Source organism: Haematobia irritans, chromosome 5 (assembly GCF_050003625.1).
Source record: "Haematobia irritans isolate KBUSLIRL chromosome 5, ASM5000362v1, whole genome shotgun sequence".
NCBI classification, from domain to species: domain Eukaryota; kingdom Metazoa; phylum Arthropoda; class Insecta; order Diptera; family Muscidae; genus Haematobia; species Haematobia irritans.
This window is the reverse complement of record NC_134401.1, coordinates 65627128-65652350: the sequence shown is the minus strand read 5'-3', so window position 1 is coordinate 65652350 and position 25223 is coordinate 65627128. Positions and strand designations below refer to the sequence as shown.

At 31.7% G+C, this 25223-nt stretch overlaps 1 protein-coding gene across 1 annotated transcript in view; it reads right to left on the bottom strand.

The window, feature by feature from the left end:
• The window catches only part of LOC142240704 (sodium-dependent neutral amino acid transporter SLC6A17), a 112606-nt gene that overhangs the window by 30002 nt on the left and 57381 nt on the right, over window positions 1-25223 (bottom strand). The gene's annotated exons all lie outside the window — the stretch shown is intronic.

Below are 25223 nucleotides of genomic sequence, written 5' to 3'. Positions count from 1 at the left end.
TGACTTCGCCATAATCAATAATAACATATTTATAATTTACATGTTAATAATCTTACATCTTATGATGAAGGCCATAAAATTGCAGTTCATCCTATTCACAACAGTAAGTAAGCCCGTATGGAACATATTTGGCATTCATCTTAACCCCAAACCATGATTTTAGCCAGTTTCACAATAAATAATTTCAAATTTATGTGTGTTTGTAGCAATCACAATGAGGTCAATTTATACAATGGCTGTTCTTGAACACATCCTTTAATTTTCTGCTCAACTTTTCTAGGACCCTTAATGGAAATATTGGCAAATTTTACAGGGTCAGCTAATGTAGGGGGCAAGGTCGGTGCTCTGTAGTGAATTCAATCTATGCAATAACGTACGTTATTTATTGTATAAAGGCCAGTCTATTCTCTAATCAATGCCTGCACATTCGAAATGATGTCAGCGATTTTTAAAAATATCTTTTGCTAAGCATAGTTACTGGCGGCTCAAAGCAAACATACATATTTGTGTTTGCTCTAGACGTGTTATTTTTTTAACTACTGATATCCTTCATAATAACTAAAGCTGGAGCAAAGTTCATATTCATGTCTTTATTTGAGAGCAGACTTCGTCTACATAATTCATTTAGTAAAAAGAAAGCAAACCCATTTGATTCATTGAACCTTTCACAAATATATGCCACATACATTATTTTATTAAACAATATCGTTTTTAACAAATTTGTGATGCCCAAAGAGCAGTAGGCAGTCTGCAAGACCAAAGTTCAAGCATTTTACACACAAAAATAATCATCCTTATTATTGAAATTGTCCTCGCCATGATGTCGTGTCTGGGTTCCATTATTTTTTTTTTATGTACAGACAATTAATTAAGGTTTAATGGAAGTTTGGAAATCAATTATTTGCTGCAAATTAAAATTAAATCAAAAGATAGATAATTTTATGCTAAAATAATAAAATACAGTGTAAACTAAAAAAATATTTTTTTCTACTTGAAAACAATTCATTCTATCGAGACTCAAGATCCTTCGTTATTTCCAATGGCGATGTGCACATCTCTACACTCAGAAAAATGTAAACCCACCATGAAAAACATGTAGTTTATATTCGAAAATGTTAACAAAGATATTTTTCTATAATTGAAACATGGTACAAATATGTTAATAATTTATGTCAAATTGTAGAAAATTTACTAATAATAATAAATTTATTTCTGTTGCTTAAGAAAATTTAATATTTTGAAGGAGTTAACAATTTAAACACAATTTAAATAAAATTTATTTAATAGAGAAACTTATGAACGCAATTTAAGTAAACTTCACCCATTTTAGTAAATTGTTAACTATTTTCCAATTTAGTAAAATTGTGTACTTCATTTGTATAAAGCTTTTTTCTCATTTTTATTTCACGTCATTTATGTTAGCAAAAAATAACTAAAAGAAGAAAAACTTTCTCATATTTGGCAAAATCTAACTAAAATCAACTACTACATGAACTATAATAAAGTTAAATCAGCTATAAAAATGCATTGACTTTATCTGCGTGTAATTCAACCTCATATAGGTTGAGGTATACGTTATGGAGCGAAGGATATCTCGATTCTTAATAGAAGAAAAAAGGATTTTGTAACCTTGGGTGGCCGCACGCAGAGAAGAAACATGATTGTCACAAACATATTCGAAGAGCAAAATAATATGATAGTAGCTATTTTTGCGGCGACCATGTAACATTTTAACTGCAACCATGTTGGCTCAGTGAACATGGTTCTAAGAAAAATAATTGTCCTCATCTAAAATGTTATTATAGTGATAAAAAGAATTTTGTTTGGATGAAAAGACAATGGTCACGATTTAAAATGTTATGGTATTCATTAAAAATGTTTTTCTTCTAGTTAAAATAACATGGTCACAACCTAAAATGTTTTGATCTTTATGAAAAAACTTTTTTCATCGTCGAAAAAAGGACGTAACTTGAGAAAAGAAAACACAAAATTAACTTTATTTATTTGTTTTTATTTATTTATAAACTAATTCATTCAAGCAAACATCATATATTTTTACACACTCTATTTTATTTCAATATCAACGATAAGTAATTATTCCATATTTACATCGTGCCCATCAAATGTACAAACGCAGACATCATGTAACTGCAAATAAAAATAAATGATCCATATAGCAAAATGCAGAACAAAAAACAGGTACATGTTTTTTCAATTACACTTTCCTTTTTTGTGTTCACATAAAACCACGTACCACTTCTGAATAAATAAATTAACACAAAACACAGTAATTGCGTATTCTCCGCACGCTCACAAAAAATCGCTTCTGTAACATGTACTCCCAAACATATTTTGCTTCAAGCATATACATTTTTGGCTATTGCCCAAACATTTATATGTTTGATCTCTTCCAATATATAATATGTTTGAAAGCATATTGGTATAAACAATATATGTTTGGGTAGTCAATATCCAAACATTTTGTATTTTTGCATCCAAATTCAATAATGTTGTCTTCCAAAAAACAATATGTTATTATGTGAACATATAATATGTTTGGAAGCATTTTGCACCCAAAAATATTATATGCTTAAAAAAAATCTCCCAAACAATATTGTGCTCAAAATTTTATTTATATATTTACTATCATAATGAATTATTAAAATAAACAAGTAATATAGGTGCTAACAACATAGGTTTTCGACCTGAATGCTCAAAATTTTGTTTCTGCCCAATTGTATATTCCCCCACATCTTTCTCACTTCCACGAGATTTTTTAGTTCTTAGCACCTTTTTCTGTAATACAAACATTGTAGAACATATTATTCAATTGTATGATTTTTTTTATTTTAATTTTACCTTTTGCCGGACGGGGATTCGAACAGCGGACCACATAGTTTGTAAGGATCAAAGAAGTAGCTGATCAATTGCCCAAGGAAAAATAAAATGTTAATTTTGTAATAACAAGCAACAACCACCAACTTAATTCAATATCGCTCCCTGTTAAATAGCGCTCCAAGCTACTAAACACATATATGTTTATAGGCTATTTCTAAATTAATATATGTTTGCATCCAAGCATATTATATTTAAAAACATTTTATGTCCCAAACATAATATGTTCTAACATATTAACATATATGTCCCAAACATGTTATGCTAGTTTATGAACATTATATGCTTGCACTCAAAAATATTGTGTTTAAAAATTTGTGTTCCAAACATATAATGTTTATAGCCAAACATATGAAAAACAGTCTTTTTCATCCGTGCGTCCATTCCAAGTAACAATTAACACACGACTGACGCGTAAAATGAAAACCGTGTGTACCTGTCAATGTTTTTATAAAATTCTTTTCGCTGCAAAAAAATGAAAAAAGTAAATGGTCGCGAAAACAATGTACGTGGTCTTTATGGCCATGTAATGGCTCTAGCCATGTCTATACGTAACGTATAAAAATACTTTTTTCCTTGCAAAAAAGTAAAAAAAATTGAATGGTCAGGTACATGATTTTCCCGACCATTTAATGGTCTCAAATTCTATCATTCAAATGATAAAACATTTTTGCGGTATTTGAGAACCATTCAAATGCTTATTGCCACCATACATTTTTCTCCGCTCGAAAACTATTTTTACAAAGACAAAATACATGGTTTTCGCGGCAATTACATGCTCTAGATAAGCATTAAATGAATGCGGCAACCATGTCCAAACATGGTTTTTCTGTGCGTGCGGAAGGTGCTTTATAGCAAACAAACTTAGAACTCGTTTGCAAAAAAAGAGTGGAAAAAGCATTTACAAACTTGCTGAAAGCCACTGTATATAAAACGAATATAAAATACATTTTTACTTGTATGTACACATCTATATATAAGTTTGGAGGCTCGTCAGTGCTGACGTATTATAAATATCTCTCATTTTTCACTCTCTCTTATTTAGTTTTTACATAGTGTGAAATTGTAAATGCACTGTGGGTAAGAATATTTATTAGGAGTGGTACTATAACAAAAATATATGTTCGACGGATGACAAACAAAAAGAACCACTATTTTTATTTTTGTCCTTAATAAATAATTTATATTTTTTTTATTTTTTATTATTAATTTTTTTATAGAGATTATTTTTTGTATAAATTTACGAGTAAGTTGATTGCTAGTGCCTTTGTCATCCGGTTGTATCATCGAATTTTACAATACCACCAACCAAAATAAAATCTTTTCCCGTAAAATACATATACGCGTGTACAAAATCCACACATAGATGTCAACCTGTATATGTTATACAATGTTGGAGTCTGGATCCGATATTTCCGATAGCTATTATAGTCAAACCCAGACTGTATGGTCTTATACTCTACTTCAGATTCAATACAAAGTGTTGTCTGATGCGTTCTTACATCCTCAAAAATAATTGCCCATATAATATAATATCAGGCTTTCGTATAACTCAATTTTTTGCCAGACCCTTGAAATAAGGAAATTGAAAAATAATAAAAAATTAATGAAACAGAGTTTCATACGCATAACAATAACATATGATACAACATACATGCATAAAAAATACTGTTTTTCATATGTTTGGATATAAAAATTATATGTTTGGAAGTCAAATTTTTAGCACATTATATATGTCTACAATCTCGTTCCTCGGAAAATAAAACTCTTCTTTCAGTGTTTTCAAACGTTCAGAATAAATGGTTTTATTTAAATTTCTTTCTATTCTTCAACATATGAATCATTGTTTTACAAGAGAATTTTTTCATAAAAAATGTGTTGCATAGTTTACACTTGACCCCTCTTACCCAGTGCAGCCTACTCAAATTGTACACGTTCGATTGACGGGGTTCTACTCATCGCAAGACCAAAAGTGTAACTCACTTTGCACTGTAGCTAGTCTACGGTTACACTTTCAAACCACTTGTTTGTAACGGTGTGGTCTTTGCAGGAGTTTCTGCAACATTGTGGTAACACCATAAAATGTTGTACCATTTGTATATTAAACTTTTTTCCAAACGAAATCACCATTAGTTGAGCCTTATACCTCTTGGAAACACTGTACGTATACCGAGTGATATAAGTAACTATATATGTATATATGTGAACATGTACCATTAACGAAGGACAACATTAAAGAGAAAGCCTAAACAATACAGATACCAACACATTTGGTGACGACACGAGGTCGAAATGATTAGCATGCCAGCTGAGGGAATGCAACGAAACGGAATGGAACAAAACAATAACTATGGTTGGAATTCATGAGAACGAAATGTATTCAACTCTTGTGAAATATTCAATAATGCGCAGTTAAACAAAATACCCGAAGCACAAAACGAATGGTGGTGGTGAATACCGTGCCCTAACACAAATTGAATCGCCTCTCACATACATACATGACTTTACCATTGAATTAAAACAAGGACTCGTAGTAGAGAAGAACGCATTACGTATACGCATACTTTTTTATGTGTCTCTGCAACGATTCTATGACGCAGCAGCATGGTCATGTTATTCTTCCCATCAGCGTAATTTTATACACGAGTTAAATTAAAAACAAATCCATTAGCATGTGATACGAGAGTGTGTGTGTTGCTTTTTGGTTTATATAAGAGCACTGAACTCTATAAAACGCGATTTGCCATATTTTCTCGGTCACATGAAATACTTTAGAGATGTACATATTTCCTAAGTAAAGCAAAATATAGAGTAATAATAACAACAATGTCCTCCGAAGTATTCAATTTCTTAAGAATTAAAATTTTGGACTTAGCAGGATGTATTTCACAAATATTAGCATTTTATGAATAAAGTTATAGTCTAATTGTTTTATAGTTATAAGACTCTAAAATTTTGTTTCTTTTCTATTCTATGATATGAGAAAGTTACCTATTGAACATGCAAAATGATTATTAATTAGTTTTAATAATTTACTACAATATGTTCAGGTGTTAAAATATTTGTTTGGGACTAATTTGGTTAACACAAAAAGTATACAATGTTTACAAATTAGTATAATACGCTCGAAATCCACTTTTTTGAGTTTAAATGGCAGTTGTTTTTGGAAGAGTAATGTAAATGACGTATAAAATGCTTGGGATACGTATGTCAATATGTTAGATTATATAATGTTTGGGACATCAAATGTTCATAAATAATACATGAGTGGATTTAAATATATATTCTTTTAAATATTTCGTCGACACATATGTATGTTAAGATATATTGATCAAATGTAGAGAAAAAGAAAGGCACCAACATGACACAGTCAGAAAATCAAATGAAAACAAATTGCGTCTCACTGAGAGACAATAAGTGTGTATTTATTTTCTATACTAATGAGAATCCCCCAAACAATAACGGCCTTATTCATAAAAAACATTAAAGTGCAGTTTAAATCAACCAGCAAAAAAGTAGTGAAATTTGCGCAGAAGCGATGAATTTAATATGGGCTTGTCATCGGACGGATGTCCACCATTTCAACAGCCGTTGCACTGAATTAGCATCACATCTTAAGGTGTGATCTGAATTCAGAGTTTTGGATGTAAATTAAAAAATTTTGTCATATTTTGCCAAATTTATAATTTTTATAATTTTGTATGATTTTTAATACATTCTAAGGCTTGTCTGAAACGTTTGGTCTCAAATATTTTGAAAAACTCGCAATTTTCTAGAATTGATTTAGCATTTTTTTCGACAAAACTTAAATAATTTGTACCATTTTATTCATTCTTACTCTGTTTTTAACCTATTTGAAACAAAAAAACATTTAAATTTCCCATTAAATATAAAAAAGTGTTATAAAAAATTGAAAGAACTTCCTTTGCAGTTAAAATAAAGAACATCTTTGGGAGGACATTTTTGGATGTTCTTTTAAAGTTTTGCCTTAAGATGAACTTCCAATTTATTGCTGGGCAGTGATAGCTATTCCACTCTTATTATTTTATAAGCCGTATATAAAAATAGTAATAGTTAATAGTAATAAGGTGGCAACACAAGTCGTTATATCTTTTCATTTTCATCGTACTGACGAAGTACGAGTTATAACCGGTTGATCAAAAATAATAATAAATAATAAAATAATAATAATAATAAATATAATAATAAAAAATAAAGTCCTAATATTTCAATGATTTTGTTGTGACAAATTATTTTCCAGGTTAAATTATTTTATTTCATTTCAGTCAATTTATTAGTATTCCAATCTCAAGTCTATTGTTATTAAAAACACTAATCTAATCTATTTATTTTCTCGAACTAATTTTCAATGGATTTTGCATTAAGGTGACAAAAGTAAGTTTGATATGGTGATACATTTAAATAATATTCGTACGAATGAATTCTGCAAGTCTATTTCTGTAGTTATTTTATTTGGTTTAGTATTTGAGAAAAATAGCAACAAAACAGGTCTTTTATAAGAAAAGATCGCATTTATGTTACATATAATAATACTCGTATAAAGAGTGAAAAATTAATTACTAAAAATAGCACAATTTCATCAAAGAGTTAAAAAGAGTTATATCTTACAGAGAAAACAAACTTCAACCGTACAGATGTCGCATACACTCAAACAAAAGTTTTCTTCGATCCAAAGATGTTGACCTTCCCTTAAGAATTTTGATATTCATTCCGAGCCAAAGATGCGGCTTCTTTAAACTAAAGACATTTTTAGCGACCTATCTAAATCTAGGATCAATAACATTAAAAATAGGATACAGATCTCATTTATCGAATTTGATTCCCTTTCTGTTATATATTAGTAAATACGCGATATTTGTACGCGAGTAACAAACATATGTCAGTCTAAAAATCCAATTTATAACAGATACTTCAAAAAAGTTTTCCTGATTTAAAAAAAAAAAAAACCAAAGATGCAAAGTCCTTAAAATAAGTCTTAGCCTATATCTGAAGCATTTTTACCTTAAATCAAAAGATTCAATATCTCAGTTAATTTAAAGATTATTCCTTCAAATCAAAAATGTTTTCCTTAATTTTAAGGAAAAGGCGTGCTCGAAAAATAATTGTATAATTAGATATAATGCATTTGGACGTCAATTGCCTGCTTCGGTATCAGGCTAACATGAAATATAATAAGCAACGATGAGCCCGTCGTAAAACTAGGAAAAACACGACTAATGTACGCGTTAGAATTGTTGTTGTATCCTGGAAACCAGTTTCTGTAAGTTGCCACATGTTGTTGTAGTTGACTGTAGAAACAATAAGCATTGTTCGCCTGTTCACCACTTAGGTGAATTCTAACAAATTAGCTTTCTAAAAAAAATTTCGTGTTGTTGCATTACTATGTAACAAATCGAAATAAAAATAAGATTAAGGGACTTGTAAGTTATATGAAAAGATGAAGTACAGTGGGAGAAAAGAAGATTCAATTTGTAAGAGCTAAATTCTCAAATGTTTTCTCCATAAGGAGTTAGCATAAAGGGCCCAAAATTGAGTTATCTCTCCCAGCCAGATCTATACTAAAGGCTGTGGAAAGGTTCATTCGCCCGAATCGAAACATGTACAATCCAGGCGTGTATAGATTTGTGTCTGGCGTTTTCTTTTCAATGGCTCTATTAACCATGTTCCTTAATCTATCTGTCCATAAAGCTCGACAAATAATTGTATAATTAGATATAATGCATTTGGACGTCAAATGCCTGTTTCGGTATCAGGCTAACATGAAATATAATACATTTTTATTCGTTTGAACAACGTTATTTTCGTAGAAATTAGGAAGAATGCATTTTATATGTTTGCCAGGTATACCGGTATGAAATGAGCGTCAAGATACAAATGTCTCGCTAGGGAACATTTGTTGTGAACGACACTTATTTTTTAATGTTTGTTTGCTACGTGTGTGATAAATATTTAGTATACATCAGACATCATATATTTTCATCGTGTTAGAAATGTCAAATTTTGTAACAGAGAGTGATGCTTTGCGGAAAGAATTATTTATGGTTCAATGAGCTTGTTAAATGGCGCAGTTTCAAAAACTAAGTTGGCATTTCCAATAAATATGTCAAGTTGCGAATATTATTGATTTTTCTAATTGATCCAGTCTAGAATATATACTACATATTATTTGGAAACATTGATTAAATGTAAATAAAAAATAGTTCATCTCTAAAAAATATATGTGTGCACCCTCAAAAAAAATCGCTTCTTTAACATATGTTCCAAACATATTTTGCAGGAAGCACATATATTATTGGATACTGCCGAAACATTAATATGTTTGTTTTATGTGAACATATTATATGTTTGGAAGCATTTTGAGCCCAAAAATATTATATGCTTGGAAGAATTTTTCCCAAAGACGATTGTGCTCATTGCCCAACATACTCGTAGTTTTCAATTCCACGAAATATTTTAGTTCTTGACACCTTTTTCTGTAATACAAATAATTCACAAATAATTATTCACTTTTATATATTTTTTAAATTTTACCTTTCGCCTGCACGGAGAATCGAACCGAGGACCATACAGTTTGTAAGCCAACACACTATCCACTGGACTACGTAGCTGTTATAGTCACCAGTAGATAATTATCGTTATAAGTTACATTTATATAGCATAGTTTGCAGCGCCCACGAGCCCATGCAAACATAACATTATTTAACAGAAACATACATTTGTTTGCCACGTGGAGCAGTGGTTAGCATGTCTGCCTTGCATGCAAAGGGTCGTGGGTTCAATCCCTGCTCCGACCGAACACTTTTTTTAATTTTTTTTAATTTACACATTTATATTTATACTATATTAAATTTTTATAATGAAACTTCGAAATGTGGGTTATTAATCATTTTACTGTCCCAACTCTAAAAAGGGTATAGTGCCCCTTCGTTATTTTTATGGAGACCCCTGATTTCTTTTAACGAACCAAGAAAAAAATTGTGCCCATAATGCCAAAATGATAAACAAAACACATGTCCACACATACATAAAATGCTGCTCTCAAGGCGAAATCATATGCTGTTTGTCTTTCAAATGTCTATTCTCTTGGTTCCGAATGTCTATTCTCTTTATTCAAATTAAATAATATTTAGACTTAAGCATATCAAATTTTTGGCCTTATCATAAAACAGTTTTCCGAAACAACATAAAAGCGGTTTCACAGAAATTGTTCTCTTTTGATTCTTTCGCTGTGTTATGTTGATATCTTTCGTCAACTCTCCCGGTTTCCATCTCTATTTCTTTCTCTATACTCTCTCTGTCGCTTTGAATAAAATATCACAACATATGTATGCTTAGTCGAAATTTGTAAATATATATAAGATTGCATTCACACATATGATTTTTATGAAACATTCATGCCCCAAACATAATATATTCTAACATATTAACATAGATGTCCCAAACATTTAGTGTTAGTTTAGGAACATTACATGTTTGCACTTAAATATATTGTGTTTTAAAATTGTGTCCGAAACACATTTTGTTTATATCGGAACATATGAAAAACATATTTTTCTAACAGTGTGATTAATACAAATTATTGTTTAAGATTTGAAATTAGAACTAGAGCGTTGCACCCAAAAACAATAGAAAAGGAAGATTGGAAAATGGGCGACGTCATACCAAAAGTTGCATTTACGGTGTTGTCATATATTTTTGTGTTCGAATGCAACTCGACATCAAGCAAGTATGGTAGAGGTTTGTAGTTGTTTGCGATAGGGCCGACGCTTGTATGTTTGAACGACACCATAACTCAGAATGGGAGCTACCGTGGTGCAATGGTTAGCATGCCCGCCTTGCATACACAAGTTCGTGGGTTCGATTCCTGCTTCGACCGAACACCAAAAAGTTTTTCAGCGGTGGATTATCCCACCTCAGTAATGCTGGTGACATTTCTGAGGGTTTCAAAGCTTCTCTAAGTGGTTTCACTGCAATGTGGAACGCCGTTCGGACTCGGCTATAAAAAGGAGGTCCCTTGTCATTGAGCTTTACATGGAATCGGGCAGCACTCAGTGATAAGAGAGAAGTTCACCAATGTGGTATCACAATGGACTGAATAGTCTAATTGAGCCTGATCGGGCTGCCACCTAACCTAACCTAACTAACCTATAACTCAGAATGGCAAAAAGCATCAAAAATATATTATAATTTATAACATCCCAGTTCCCATCACATAAAATATACATCCAGTTAAAATTCAGTCAGCAAAAAAAAACTTTCGCACTAGATTATGGATAACTTAAAAGATATATTACATAGTCAGACAACTTTTAAAATAACTATTGAATTAAAACTTTGTATTCTTAATGCTTGTTTCCATTCATTTTGATCGCTAATGAATTTCAGTAAAGAATTCTTCGACAAATTTCAGATGGTAGGGGCAAAACCTATAACCCTCGGAAATTTTATGTTCAATAATTGTATTCAATATTCTTATTAAAATTTTATCCTTTATTCTATCTGATTTTCTTTCAAAACACAATCAAGAACTTTGCACATACCCGAAAAATGCTCGAGAAAATAATATTCTTTTTCTAATACATTCGAATGTTTGCTGCACGCTCACAAAAAATCGCTTCTGTAACATATACTCCCAAACATATTTTGCTTCAAGCATATACATTTTTGGGTATTGCCCAAACATTTATATGTTTGATCTCTACCAATATATAATATGTTTGAAAGCATATTGGTCTAAACAATATATGTTTGGGTAGTCTAAGTTCCAAACATTTTGTATTTTTGCATCCAAATTCAATAATGTTGTCTTCCAAAAAACAATATGTTATTATGTGAACATATAATATGTTTGGAAGCATTTTGCACCCAAAAATATTATATGCTTAAAAAAAATTCTCCCAAACAATATTGTGTTCAAAATTTTATTTATTTGTTTATATATTTACAATCATAATGAATTATGAAAATAAACAGGTAATATAGGTGCTAACAACATAGGTTTTCGACCTGAATGCTCAAAATTTTGTTTCTGCCTAATTGTATATTCCCCCACATCTTTCTCACTTCCACGAGATTTTTTAGTTCTTAGCACCTTTTTCTGTAATACAAACATTGTAGAAGAAATTATTCAATTGTATGATTTTTATTTTAAATTTACCTTTTGCCGGACGGGGATTCGAACAGCGGACCACACAGTTTGTAAGGATCAAAGAAGTAGCTGATCAATTGCCCAAGGAAAAATAAAATGTTAATTTTGTAATAACAAGCAACAACCACCAACTTAATTCAATATCGCTCCCTGTTAAATAGCGCTCCAAGCTACTAAACACATATATGTTTATAGACTATTTCTAAATTAATATATGTTTGCATCCAAGCATATTATATTTAAAAACATTTTATGTCCCAAACATAATATGTTCTAACATATTAACATATATGTACCAAACATGTTATGCTAGTTTATGAACATTATATGCTTGCACTCAAAAATATTGTGTTTAAAAATTTGTGTTCCAAACATATAATGTTTATAGCCAAACATATGAAAAACAGTCTTTTTCATCCGTGTGGCGAACAAGAATTGGAACGAATGGATATCTTCAAAGCGTGACGTCACGTTTAATGCAAGCCAAGTCTCGTTCATACATTTACATTCATTTGAACCTGTTCAATCAAGCGGTTCCTTGTATTCTATTCATTCGATTGATGACATTGATTCAATCCACCCGAACCGTTTAAGAGTGCAGTTGTTGAAGAAATTGTTAAATTTTATAATTTTTTTTAAATTTTACCTTTCGCCTGGACGGAGAAGCCAACACACTATCCACGGGGCTACGTAGCTGTTATGGTCATCAATAGACAATTATCGTTATAAGTTACAGTTATATAGCATAGTCTGCCCCGCCCACGAGCCGATGCAAACAAAACATACATTTGTTTGCCACGTGGAGCAATGGTTAGCCTGTCCGCCTTGCATGTAAATGGTCGTGGGTTCAATCCCTGCTCCGACCGATCCATTTTTTTTTTAAACACTTTATATTTATACTATATAAAATTTTTATAATGAAACTTAGGTTATTAGAGATTTACAGTCAGCAACAGTGCTTGATATAAACGAAATGGAGTGAGATTTTGGATAAACTATTATTTTTTTATTGCAAAAATAACAATTTTGTAACAAAAAACTGTTTTTGGTATAAAAGTTTGAAATGTTGGAAGGAATTCAAAAACTGTAAAAAAGAAGAACGTTGGGTCGAGTATAAAAATACATAAATAATTTTGTAATATACACATAAATTTATTTAGGCGAGAACAGTTTTTAACTAGCATTTAACACCATTGTAAATGCATTTACAATGCATACAAAAACTCATCGTTTGTACTTACTCATGTTTTGTACTTAATTTCATTTTTACCTTTAAGGCCGGTATTAAGTTGGCATTATCGCTTTAAAATGACGCTGTTTTGTCCTTTACTTTTCTTTAATAATTCATTTTAAAGAAAATAAACCTTTTCAATTGTTTTAGCTGCAAAACTCGAACTTAATGGCCGCTTTTATATTTGAAGAGGAACTAAACTTAGTCTTTATACATTTTACTGTTTAATTTTTCACTGCTTCCCCCTTTTTTATTTTACTGTCCCAACTCTAAAAAGAGTATAGTGCCATTTCGTTATTTTTATGAAAATCCCTTTGCAATTTTTGTATATTTCCCACCGTTTTTTTTTTAATTTCCTTTGCCTGAATATTTTGACTTACTACTCGTACGTTCCGATTTCTTTTAACGAACCAAAAAAAAAATTGTTCCCATAATGCCAAAATGATAAACAAAATACATGTCCTCACATACATAAAATGCTGCTCTCAAGGCGAAAACACATGCTGTTTTTTTCAAGTGTCTATTCTCTTGGTTCCGAATGTCTATTCTTTTTACTCCGAATATTTATTCTAATATTCAAATTAAATAATATTTAGACTTAAGCATATCAAATTTTTGAACTTATCATAAAACAGTTTTCCGAAACAACATACAAGCGGTTACACAGAAATTGCTCTCTTTTGATTTTCTCGCTGTGTTATGTTGATATCTTTCGTCAACCCTTCCGGTTTCCATTTCTATTTCTTTCTCTATACTCTCTCTCTCTCTCTCTCTGTCGCTCTCTGAATAAAATATCACAACATATATATGTTTACTTGAAATTTGTAAATTTATATATGTTTACATTCACACATATTATTTTTATGAAACATTCATGCCCCAAACATAATATATTCTAACATAATAACATATGTGCCCCAAACATTTAGTGCTACTTTAGGAACATTTAAACAATTTTGCTCGAAACACATTTTGTTTATATCGGAACATATACTCAAAAAAAAAGTTTACTTGGATCGAAAGATTTTGACCTTCCCTTAAGGATTTTGCTATTGATTCCGAGCCAAAGATGCGGCTTCTTTAAAATAAAGAAATTTTTTAGCGACCTATCTGGCTTTAAATCTAGGACCAATAAAATTAAATTAGGGTACAGATCTCATTTATCAAATTTGCATTCTCTTTTCGAGGTTTATTAATAAAGGTAGTCACGTTCAAATAAATGCCAGTTTAAAAATCTAAATTATAAGGGATGCTTCAAAAAAAATGTTTTCTTAATTCCAAAAAAACTTTAAACCAAAGACGCTAAATCCTCAAAATAAGTCTTAGCCTATATTTGAAGCGTTTTTATCTTAAATCTAAAGTTTCATTATTTCAGTTAATTTAAGGACAATTTCTTTATATCAAAAATGTGTTTCTTTACTTTAAGGAAAATTAGACTTAGTTCAAAGACATGCGACTTTAACGGAGGGATACAAATTTACAAAATTTGTGTCCTAATGGAAAATATTTTTGAAGCAAAGATTACAAACTTTATTTTAATTAAAATTTCATTATTTTAAAGAAATTTGTCCTTAATATTTTGTAAATTTCGCATCCTAAAATTTAGGTTGCGTAATCTTTAATATCACGTCAAAATTTTTTTCAGTGTATGAAAAACATATTTTTCTAACAGTGTAGTCTCTATTATGAAGAAGTGACTAACCAGTAGTTTATTTATTAACAATCACAGAAATTAAAATACCCTAAAACTAAACTAGGACAATTATTGTTGTAAAAATTTTATTTTAAATTGAGGCTTTCATATATTAAAACGAGTTAACCCTTTCGACCATAAAGTTGCCTGTGGGCAACTTTTTGTATTTTGAGACTACCTGTCAGCGTTGTTTTTGTTCATAAAACTCTAACTGCACGCAAAAAAAATTATTTCTTCCCAAACGAAATTTTAGACAAAAAAGATCGTTTCTCATTTGCTTTTCGCTGTAAGGAAGTTTATTTGGAAGAAAAGTATATACTTTTTGTGATAAACGTTTATTCTTTTCCAGCATGTAAAAACAATTTCCTAAAGACTAACTTTCTGACTAATTGCATTTTCTCTCACATCTTTCTCACTTCCACGAGGTTTTTAGTTTTTATCCCCTTTTTCTTGTAATACAAACCATATGTAAGAAATTATTCGATTTTACAAATTTTTTAAATTTTACCTTTCGCCTGGACGGAGTATCGAACCGTGGACCATGCAACTTGTAAGCCAACACACTAACCACTGAGCCATGTAGCTGTTATTGTCATCAATAGACAATTATTATTAAAAGTTATATTTATATGGCATAGCTTGCGGCGCCCACGAGCCCTTTCAACAAACTTTGTTTAACAGAAATATATATTTAGTTGGGCATCGTGGAGCAGTGGTTGCTACGTCCGCCTTGCATGCCTAGGGTGGGTTCGATCCCTGCTTCGACAGAACACCAAACAATTTTGTTTTACGTATATTCCAGACTTAAAGTCAGAAAAGAACAGTGCTTGATATAAACGAAATGGACTGTGTTGTTGGTTCAAAAATATATTTTGTTGTTGAAAAAATAAAAATTTTGTAACAAACGAATTTTTTGGTGATAAAAGTTTAAAATTTTCGAAGCAATTCAAAAAACTCTAACAAAAGAAAAACGTTTTCGGTACACGTTTTCCAAACTTTTTTTTTTTTTGCGTGTGTATCGAAAGCTACAAGTGTTAAGTTGACTTAAAAAACAGTTAGTATGTTATTTTGTCATTTAGCAAGTTTATTTTCATTAATACGCGCTTGCCTCAAGAAAAAAATATTTGCGAATTTGAAAAACGGATTTCATAAATGGGATTTGTTCAAAAATTACAACAAAAGTATTAAACGTTTTTATTAAATCTGTTTTAGTACATATTAAATAAAACATTTGTGGAAGTCAAATCTTAGAATTGCAAAAAACAACAAGTGAGAAATTTTTAAAATGGAAAAGTTGCCTGTGGGCAACTTTGGGAAATTGTGGTAGTAAAATTACATATTATTGGACATGGGACCTAGAGAAAAAAGGTTTGAAAAACAATGATATTAAACAAATTTTGAACTTCGATTGGGATGTCTCAGTGATTAGGAATGCGGCAATGATGTGGAAGACATATCTGCTGTGCTGAGGGGGAATTTGAAAGGAATCGCAAAAACGGAAGAAGCCATAGATATCAGCCATCTTGGCAACATACTGGTGGATTAGCACGAATATTGGCGCTTTACTATACTTTGGTTTTTTAGACCGCCAGTTAAACTGGCATGGGTTCAGAACAAAAAAAAAAACAAAACATTTTTGTGAATAACGCATGATTCACGCGAAGTCGTGAACGAAATTTAAACTAAATCTCGTAAATGTGCGTGAACGGGAGTAAACAAAAATTTGATTGTGTTCGTGATTAGCGTGAGTATAATATCTCGGAAATCACGCTCACGATTAAAATTCACGTTCACGATCCAATTCACACTCACGATAAAATTCAAATTCACGTTAAGACAGAGACTGAAAAAAATCACACTAAAGAACAAACTCACGTTCACGATTCAAGCTCACCGATTTTAATCACCTTCACGGATTTTATCACGCTAAATATTTCAGTAGCGTCCGTTGTTTGATTGCGAAATATATTTGAATTTTGCGAATTGTTCCGTCGTGATTTATGAATGTTACTTACTGATCAGTAACTGCAGCGAATCATGAGATTTGTCGTGAATCACACCAATTGTCGTGTTCCGAAAATTTTCCTGAGTTACGAGATTTGTTGTTACTTAATTGTGAATTACTTAATAATTAATTGAATTAAATGACTTAAACACGATTGAGAGTATGCGATATATATAAAAATTCGGGGTCGAAAGGGTTAATAAGTCATGTGGTTTGAAGCATCTTCTAGGTTGATTGGAAGTTTGGAGTAAATTAAAGAACCATATGATTCTACAGAAAAATATTGATGTTTATATGTAAATTACTCATCTTATTGAGAGAAGATGTTCCCAAGTATGTTATATTTTTCAAAGGCAAAGTGCTTCTGCAAAATATGTTCAATGCTAACTAAAGTAGAAGGAAATTTTCGAACACTTCTTAAAAACAGTAAGAATGATTAATATGACAATAATTTGGCGTCAATGATTTTTTTCTTTAAGTTTAGTAAATTTTTGCTTTTATGAACAGAATACACCGAAAATGGTAGTTTGGAAAACTGTCAGTAAATTCTCGTTATTTTAACAATGCATTTTGGAAATCTCGAAAAATCTAATAATATTTAGTTCAATTTTGGCATGAGCTAGTTCATTTTTCCTATAAAATAACTTTTTTCATCGTGCTAAAATGATCATATTTTAAGATTAAATACTTAAATTTTTTATAAGCACCAAAATTCAAATGTTGCCACTTTTTTGCGGCTGAAATTAAACTTTGAACCTAACCCAATCCTACATTATAAAACGTCGATTTGGTTCACGCAGAGAAGAAACATGATTGTCACAATCATATTTGAAGAGCAAAATAATACGATAGGAGCTATTTTTGCGGCACCATGTAACATTTTCACCTGTAACCATGTTGGCTCAGTGAACATGGTTCTAAGAAAAATAAAATTCTCCTAATCTAAAATGTTATTATATTGATAAAAAGAATTTTGTTTGAATGAAAAGACAATGGTCACGATTTAAAATGTTATGGCATTCATTCAAAATGTTTTTCTTCTAGCTAAAAAGAACATGGTCACAACCTAAAATGTTTTGATCTTTATGAAAAAAACTTTTTTCATCGTCGATAAAAGGACGCCACTTGAGAAAAGAAAATACAAAATTAACTTTATTTATTTGTTTTTATTTATTTATAAACTAATTCATTGTTTATTTGTATTTATAATGCTGTTTAAGCAAACATCATATATTTTTACACACTCTATTTTATTTCAATTTCAACAATAAGTAATTATTCCATATTTACATCGTGCCCTTCAAATGTACAAACGCAGACATCATGTAACTGCAAATAAAAATAAATGATACCATATAGCAAAATACAGAACAAAAAACAGGTACATTTTTTCAATTACACTTTCCTTTTTTGTGTTCACATAACACCACGTGCCCCTTCTGAATAAATAAATTAACACAAAACACTGTAAATGAAAATCGTGTGTACCTGCTCAATGTTTTTATAAAATTCTTTTCGCTGCATGGTCTTTATGGTCATGTAATGGTTCTAGACATGTCTATACGTAACCTATACAAATATTTTTTTCCCTGCAAAAAAGTAAAAAAAAAATTGAATGGTCAGGTACATGATTTTCCTGACCATGTAATGGTCTCAAATTCTATCATTTAAATAATAGAACATGTTTGCGGTATTTGAGAACCATTCAAATGCTTATTGCCACCATACATTTTTCTCCGTTCGAAAACTATTTTTACAAAGACAAAATACATGGTTTTCGCGGCAATTACATGCTCTAGATAAGCATTAAATGAATGCGGCAACCATGTCCAAACATGGTTTTTCTGTGCGTGCTTTGTTTTTATTTAGATGACACACATACACATGTATATTTGTGTTTGCTAGACAGCCCATTTTGCACAACGTTCGATATAAAAAACAAATCGCAGCGTTTACTATTTCCAAACATACCCTATGCCAACCGGCTGTTCCCTCCTTCTTTTATCAATAAGCCTGATGTGCCACATACCGAGTTGTTTTCATTTCGTTTGTTTGCAAACTTTTATTCGATTATACAACCACCGACAGGAGACGGAGCAATTGTATAAAAAGTAAAACGTAATAAATAGGAGACGATACGGCACAGTACACGCTGACGATGAAGGCGGGAGCAAGGTATTTGGAGTTGTAATATTTTGCTCACGCACACTCCAAAAAGAAAATTTGTATTCACGCACGGAAATCTATTAAAAACTCGCACTCCCGTGCACTCACCAATAATGAAGTGTCTCACGAGAAAACCGTGACTCACGAATAATTTTATTTTTATTTACCTGAAAACCTAACTGAAAACACGAGGATGATTAAAATCGAGAGCGTTATTAAACTCTTAACATCCTAGGTGTCACTAAAATTGTAAATGAATTTAACGTTTTACGGGATAATTTTTGTATGCGTAATTTTCTGAAATTCGCTGTGATTAACAAATTCATTATGAATTGTACTTCATTCAAAATTTCTTACATGTTTGCAATGGTTACAATGGAAGAAAAAATGCTGATGAATTTTCTAACTTTCGACAAAAAATTCCTTTTGAGTAATGGAGCCTGTGTGGAACTTTGCACCGATAGCACACACCATTGATCGTAACTGTCCTACGGGAAATGGATCAACCAACGAGTGAGTCCAGGACTAGGGACGGGTCAATTTAGACTATAGGACATGTCGGTGACTCGTTGTTAAGTACAAGTTCTGGAGCAGGTTTATAGGAACAGACTTTAAAAAGGACACCATTTACCAATCTTCCATCACTAGAAGCGAAAAAGTTTCAAAGTCAAATCGTCCATGTTCCGATTTTCGGACTCACCACATTTCTATAATCTTTAATCACAATATACAGTATAATACAGTGGAAGCCCAATAGTAAGCACGTTCGCTTCTACGAATGTCCAATAGTGTGAATGACACTTGTTTGTATGGGCAGTCCAGTAGAACTTGTGTATATACAAATAATTATCAGACACTAATTGATTTGAATTGATATTTTTTTCAATGTTTTTTTTCTTTGTTTTAACAAAAATGTTATCTAAATAACAACTAAATACCTGAGTTTTGTTTTTGTATAGAACGACCACTGTATAAATTTGGCAATATTGCCATTTTCGAGCACGCTTGCAACGCGAGTTAAAAAAAATCTATCTTCATTTCCAAAAAAATTCTACCACAAATCAACCAATTTAAAAAAATCTCATTTGGAAATTTTTGATTTTTCTCGTATGGGAAATGCTTTTTTTTAAAGAAATATTGTAATTACTCATTAACTTTATTATACGATTATATAGTACAGTGAAAACTTTCAATATTGGACACTCAGTAAATCGGAAACTTCTCAATTGTCGTCAGATGTTAGCTATATTAACACACTAAAATTAACATCTCATAACTGAACACTTCCCAAATGTGGATAAAATTTAGATCCCGATCACTTCTTATAATAGAGACTTAGTTTTTATTTCTCTTAATCTTTAATTTGGAAATATTACTACTTCTACAAAAATGGACATGTTATCGTGTGTTGTCACAATCGACTTTGTGTTGATATCAAATGAGGGCGATAATTCAGAAGATCCCTAATTAAGCATTGCATTGCACATAAATGGCTAAATTGGTAGCCCCAAAAATATTCACCTGAACTTATGTAACGAAACGAAATACATTTGGTAACCACTATACTCTGTATCGCTATAAATTACCCACAGTATGGAACAAAATGTATTCGTCCTTACATTAAATCATTTTTCTTCTATATAAGAATTCAATATTGTCATTCTATGCGTACTTTGTGTGGCCACTATCGGTCAATGCAATCTGGATGAGTATGAGGACAATCATTGACAAAGCATTCTGTCTTTCAACATCATTTATTTTTATGCTGTATGAACATAATTCTCATCCACATCATGACTGCACGGGAAAATAACTTCGAGTTTTCGCAGCAACAGGCATGAGTCCCGACAGCCGAAAGGTATGAACACGACGAGTGGCACGACTGCTGGCAGTTGACACTATGCAACAGGAACTCAACCTCTGCATTAAGTGTTTCGACATTTAGCTTGCTTCTACACTAATTGTTTTTCGGCGATTATCTTGCTTCCGCACTAATCGGTTTTCGACGATTAGCTTGCTTCCGTACTAATAGCTTCAGCTACTAGTTTGCTTCCTCACTAATTGTTTCGGCAATTAGCTTGCTTCCGCACTAAAAGTTTTTCCGGCGATTTGCTTGCTTCCGCATTGGTAGCTTCGGCTATTAGCTTGCTACCGCACTAATTGTTTCGGAAATTAGCTTGCTTTCACTAGTAGTTTCGGCACGTAGTTTGTAGACTTCGTTACTATCCCTACCGACACCATATCAAAGGATCAGCAACTTACCAACCCGAATCATCAACGCCGAATCAACTATCAACACTGAACAGGTATCATCGCTGCATCACCGACTCAACAACCCGAATTATCAACATCGACGCCTTATCGACGAATCAACACAACCGAACAACTAACACCGAACAGCCACTGACGGTTTATCAACGAATCAACAAAACCAAATCTTCAACACCGGATCAAATATCAACATCGAACAGCCACCGACGGCATACCATCCAGTCACCTGAATCAACAATACCGAATTATCAAGCCCGGAAAAATCAACGACGCCGAATAATTCATCAACGAAAACCGTATCAACGAATCATCAACAATCGCCGGAGCCGTATCAGCGGCTCGAATCAATAGAATCGAAGCCTCTTCTCCTGAATAATAAACCACCGACTTCCCAGCATACATTGCGTGACAAATATAAATATTATACGTATATAAGGTCAAATAAATAAAGTTCGTACTACTACCATATAAACAACATCAAATCATGTGTTCTTAATTTAAGGTTCGTGGATCCTTAAAGTTGATCCTGGACGACCACTGGTCTACCTCAGATGACGACAAAACCAATTTACACTTAATTCAATTTTAATTACAGTATAAATAGAATAATTTATATATCATAGTTTCTCTGTATAGAAATTCGTCAAAATTATATGTTATAGTAGAGTAATTGAAGTTGGTGAGGAATATTTTGAAAATTCTACCAAGAATACAATAGTTTAATTCAAAGTAAAATTTCAAAATAAAAGGTTAAAAAACTACGAAGTACAGTGAAACCTCTGAAAGGTTGACACCCACGGTCGCCTAAATTTTGTCCACCTTTGAGAGGTTTCCAGGTATGAGAGGTTAATTTTAATGTGTTAATATATAAAACGTTCCCAGACTAATGTCCATGTTTGGGAGACGTCCGGCTTTCAGAGTGTACAAGTTTGAGAGGTTTCACTGTATATGTATTGTATTTATTCTGGAGTTTTTTTGAGTTGGAAAGCGTCTTTCAATACTTCAACGATTCATGAAGATTCACCTTGAACTTCGGTGTCGATTGGTACACTATTACGATCGCATATTTGGGGTAATCGCACTGAAAAAAAAGCATACTCGGTTCCAAAGATTTTGTCTTTACTTTAAAAAATTTGGTATTGATTCCGAGCCAAAGAAGCGGAGAATACAAGTAAGGATACTTTTAAGACACAATTCTCTTTTAAATTTAGGTTTTGTGTACTTGCTTCTAGGAAGCAAATTTTAATTTTTCGCTTTCTGAGCTTTTTTTCTTCATATGCTATCAAAGTCCTTTAAAAACGAGTTAACGGCAATTTTATTTTCCAAATTAGGACTCGACTTCCAGAAGAAATTATGCTATGTTTGAAGTAAAAAACTTCTTTAAAATAAAGTTTTGAAAAACATGTCCTATATTTGAACGATTTTTTGCTTTGTAGTCAAGATGCAAAAAGACAACAAATTTAAAGACAATTTCATTAAATTTAAAGAATTTTTCTGAATTATTAAAGTCAAGTTGACCTTAGCTTACAAATTTTTCTTTCATGTTAAGATACCCATGTTTAAGTCAAATCACTTAATTATAAGGACAATACGACTTCATTGAAAAGTTTATCGACTTTTGGACAAGGAAAATAACTTTATTTTAGAGAAATGCGTCTTCTATGCTAAGCAAAATTTGTGTTCGTATTTTAAGGACATGAAATCTTTGACCTCACGACAATATTTTTTTCAGTGCGCATTTCATGCCACGGCCATAATAATCTTTCCACATTGTGAATACTTTCGGAGAAATATAAAGAATGAAAACCCATTCTTACCAAAACAGAAGCTATATACACGCACACAAATCTATATACACGCACAAAAAAAAACATTTAGACAACGTGTATCGAAAACTTTGTTCTTTTGTTAGAGTTTTTTGAATTTCTTAAAAATGTTCAAACTACAGTGAAACTTCTCAAACTTGGACATTCTGAAGACCGAACACCTCCCAAAAGTGGATAGTTGTCTGGGGACGTTTGCTATATTAACACATTAAAATGAATCTCTCATAACTGGACACCTACCAAATGTCGACAAAATTTAGGCGACTGGGGGTGTCCACCTCTCAAAGGTTTCACCGTATTTTTTTCAATCAAACTTTCCTTACAGCGAAAAGTAAATGGGAAGCGATACTTGTTGGTCTAAAATTTCGTTTGGGAGGAAAGAATTAGTTTTTTTTTGCGTGTAGATACCTAAATAAAATACAAACTCACTTATCAGTTTACACTACTCGCCTATACATGCTGAAATCTATGTTCATGGAAATGATTTTTCATAAATATTTAGTAAATAAAATGATATTTTTCTGTTTTTAAAATGCTTTAGTATGTGGGTATGGTCATGAAATACTTCCTAAAAATAAACAAACACTTTTGAATAATTGCACATAATTTAAATTCTAATCGATTTTGAATTTATACATACGGCAGTGTTACATCTAATGAACCACAGAGGCCATACTCAATAAAAAAATTCACAAAAAATAAGAAAAGCACCGGCAGGTCGTGAATGAGCTGGAGCGGTTAACGTGTCAGTCAATCATTTCCACCTGCCTAATGTTCTGAATAACGTTGTGCAGTAAAGCCGATTGTATGGAAGGCTGGGTTGCCAAAATACAAAAATATTAGAGAACAAAAAAACGTAATAGGATATTTCCATGAGTGGTGAGCAAATGAACCATATTTAATGTTAACAAATATGTCATTTATTTTTTTTTTTATTTCATCGAAAAGTTTAAACTTTTATCAACAACATTTTTTTTACATTTTTGATGTAAAAACAGTTTATTCCAATATCACAGCCGATTTTCTTTTTATTAAATACCGGGGGCTTTATGCTGCAAATATGATACATTTTGAGAAAATTTAATATACAGTCGAATACGGTTACAACGGATACTTAGGGGCAGGGATTTTTAGTTCGTTATGCTATGTTCCCATTCACTCGTTTCGAAATGCCCATTTATTCCAAATTCATATAAAGAGTAATTTTGTAGCTATTATCTTCTTGGCAACACTGGTTTAAAGAGCTGATTCACGTTTCGTGTTTTGTTCCACTGTCCAAGATCTTTCTTAGAAATGAACAGCGCTTGCAAATTACGCAGAATTTTTTGGTGAATGTGCTATTGGAAAGTCGGCCGAAGATCCACTTTATTATTGAAAAATTGTTGTCTCAATTTGATTTGATTTTGCTTCCACATACGTCAAGATTTTAAATCTTATAATTACCCAGAGAGAAGTTCAGCAATGTGGTATTACAATGGACTGAATAGTCTAAGTGAGCCTGATACATCGGGCTGCCACCTAACCTAACCTACCCAGCAAAAAAAGAGCTTCCAAAAAAGTAGTTTGGATCCCCAATTTGTGATCCGGAAGTAGTACAAACTCGGATCATCTCCAATGAATTTTACATGGGCTTGTTATAGGATGGAAGTACTCCATTTTAGGATCCTTAACATTGCTTTAGAAGTTGTGCCTTGGAAGTTTATTTGGATGAAGAAATTAAAAAAATTGACAAATTAACAAATTTTTTCCAATTTCACTTTTTATTTTTATCGGTATTTTTTGTTACACTTTTATTTTCTTATTATCTAACTTTTACAAATTGAAAAACTTCTTAGCTTCCACAGGATGCTGAACACCATGCCCCAAAATGTTTGTGATATGAACCTAATATGACACCACGGCATAACATTCTAACTAGTTCCTGAGATCTTCTTTATTATTATGAATGAAAAAATAAAGAACGCTGT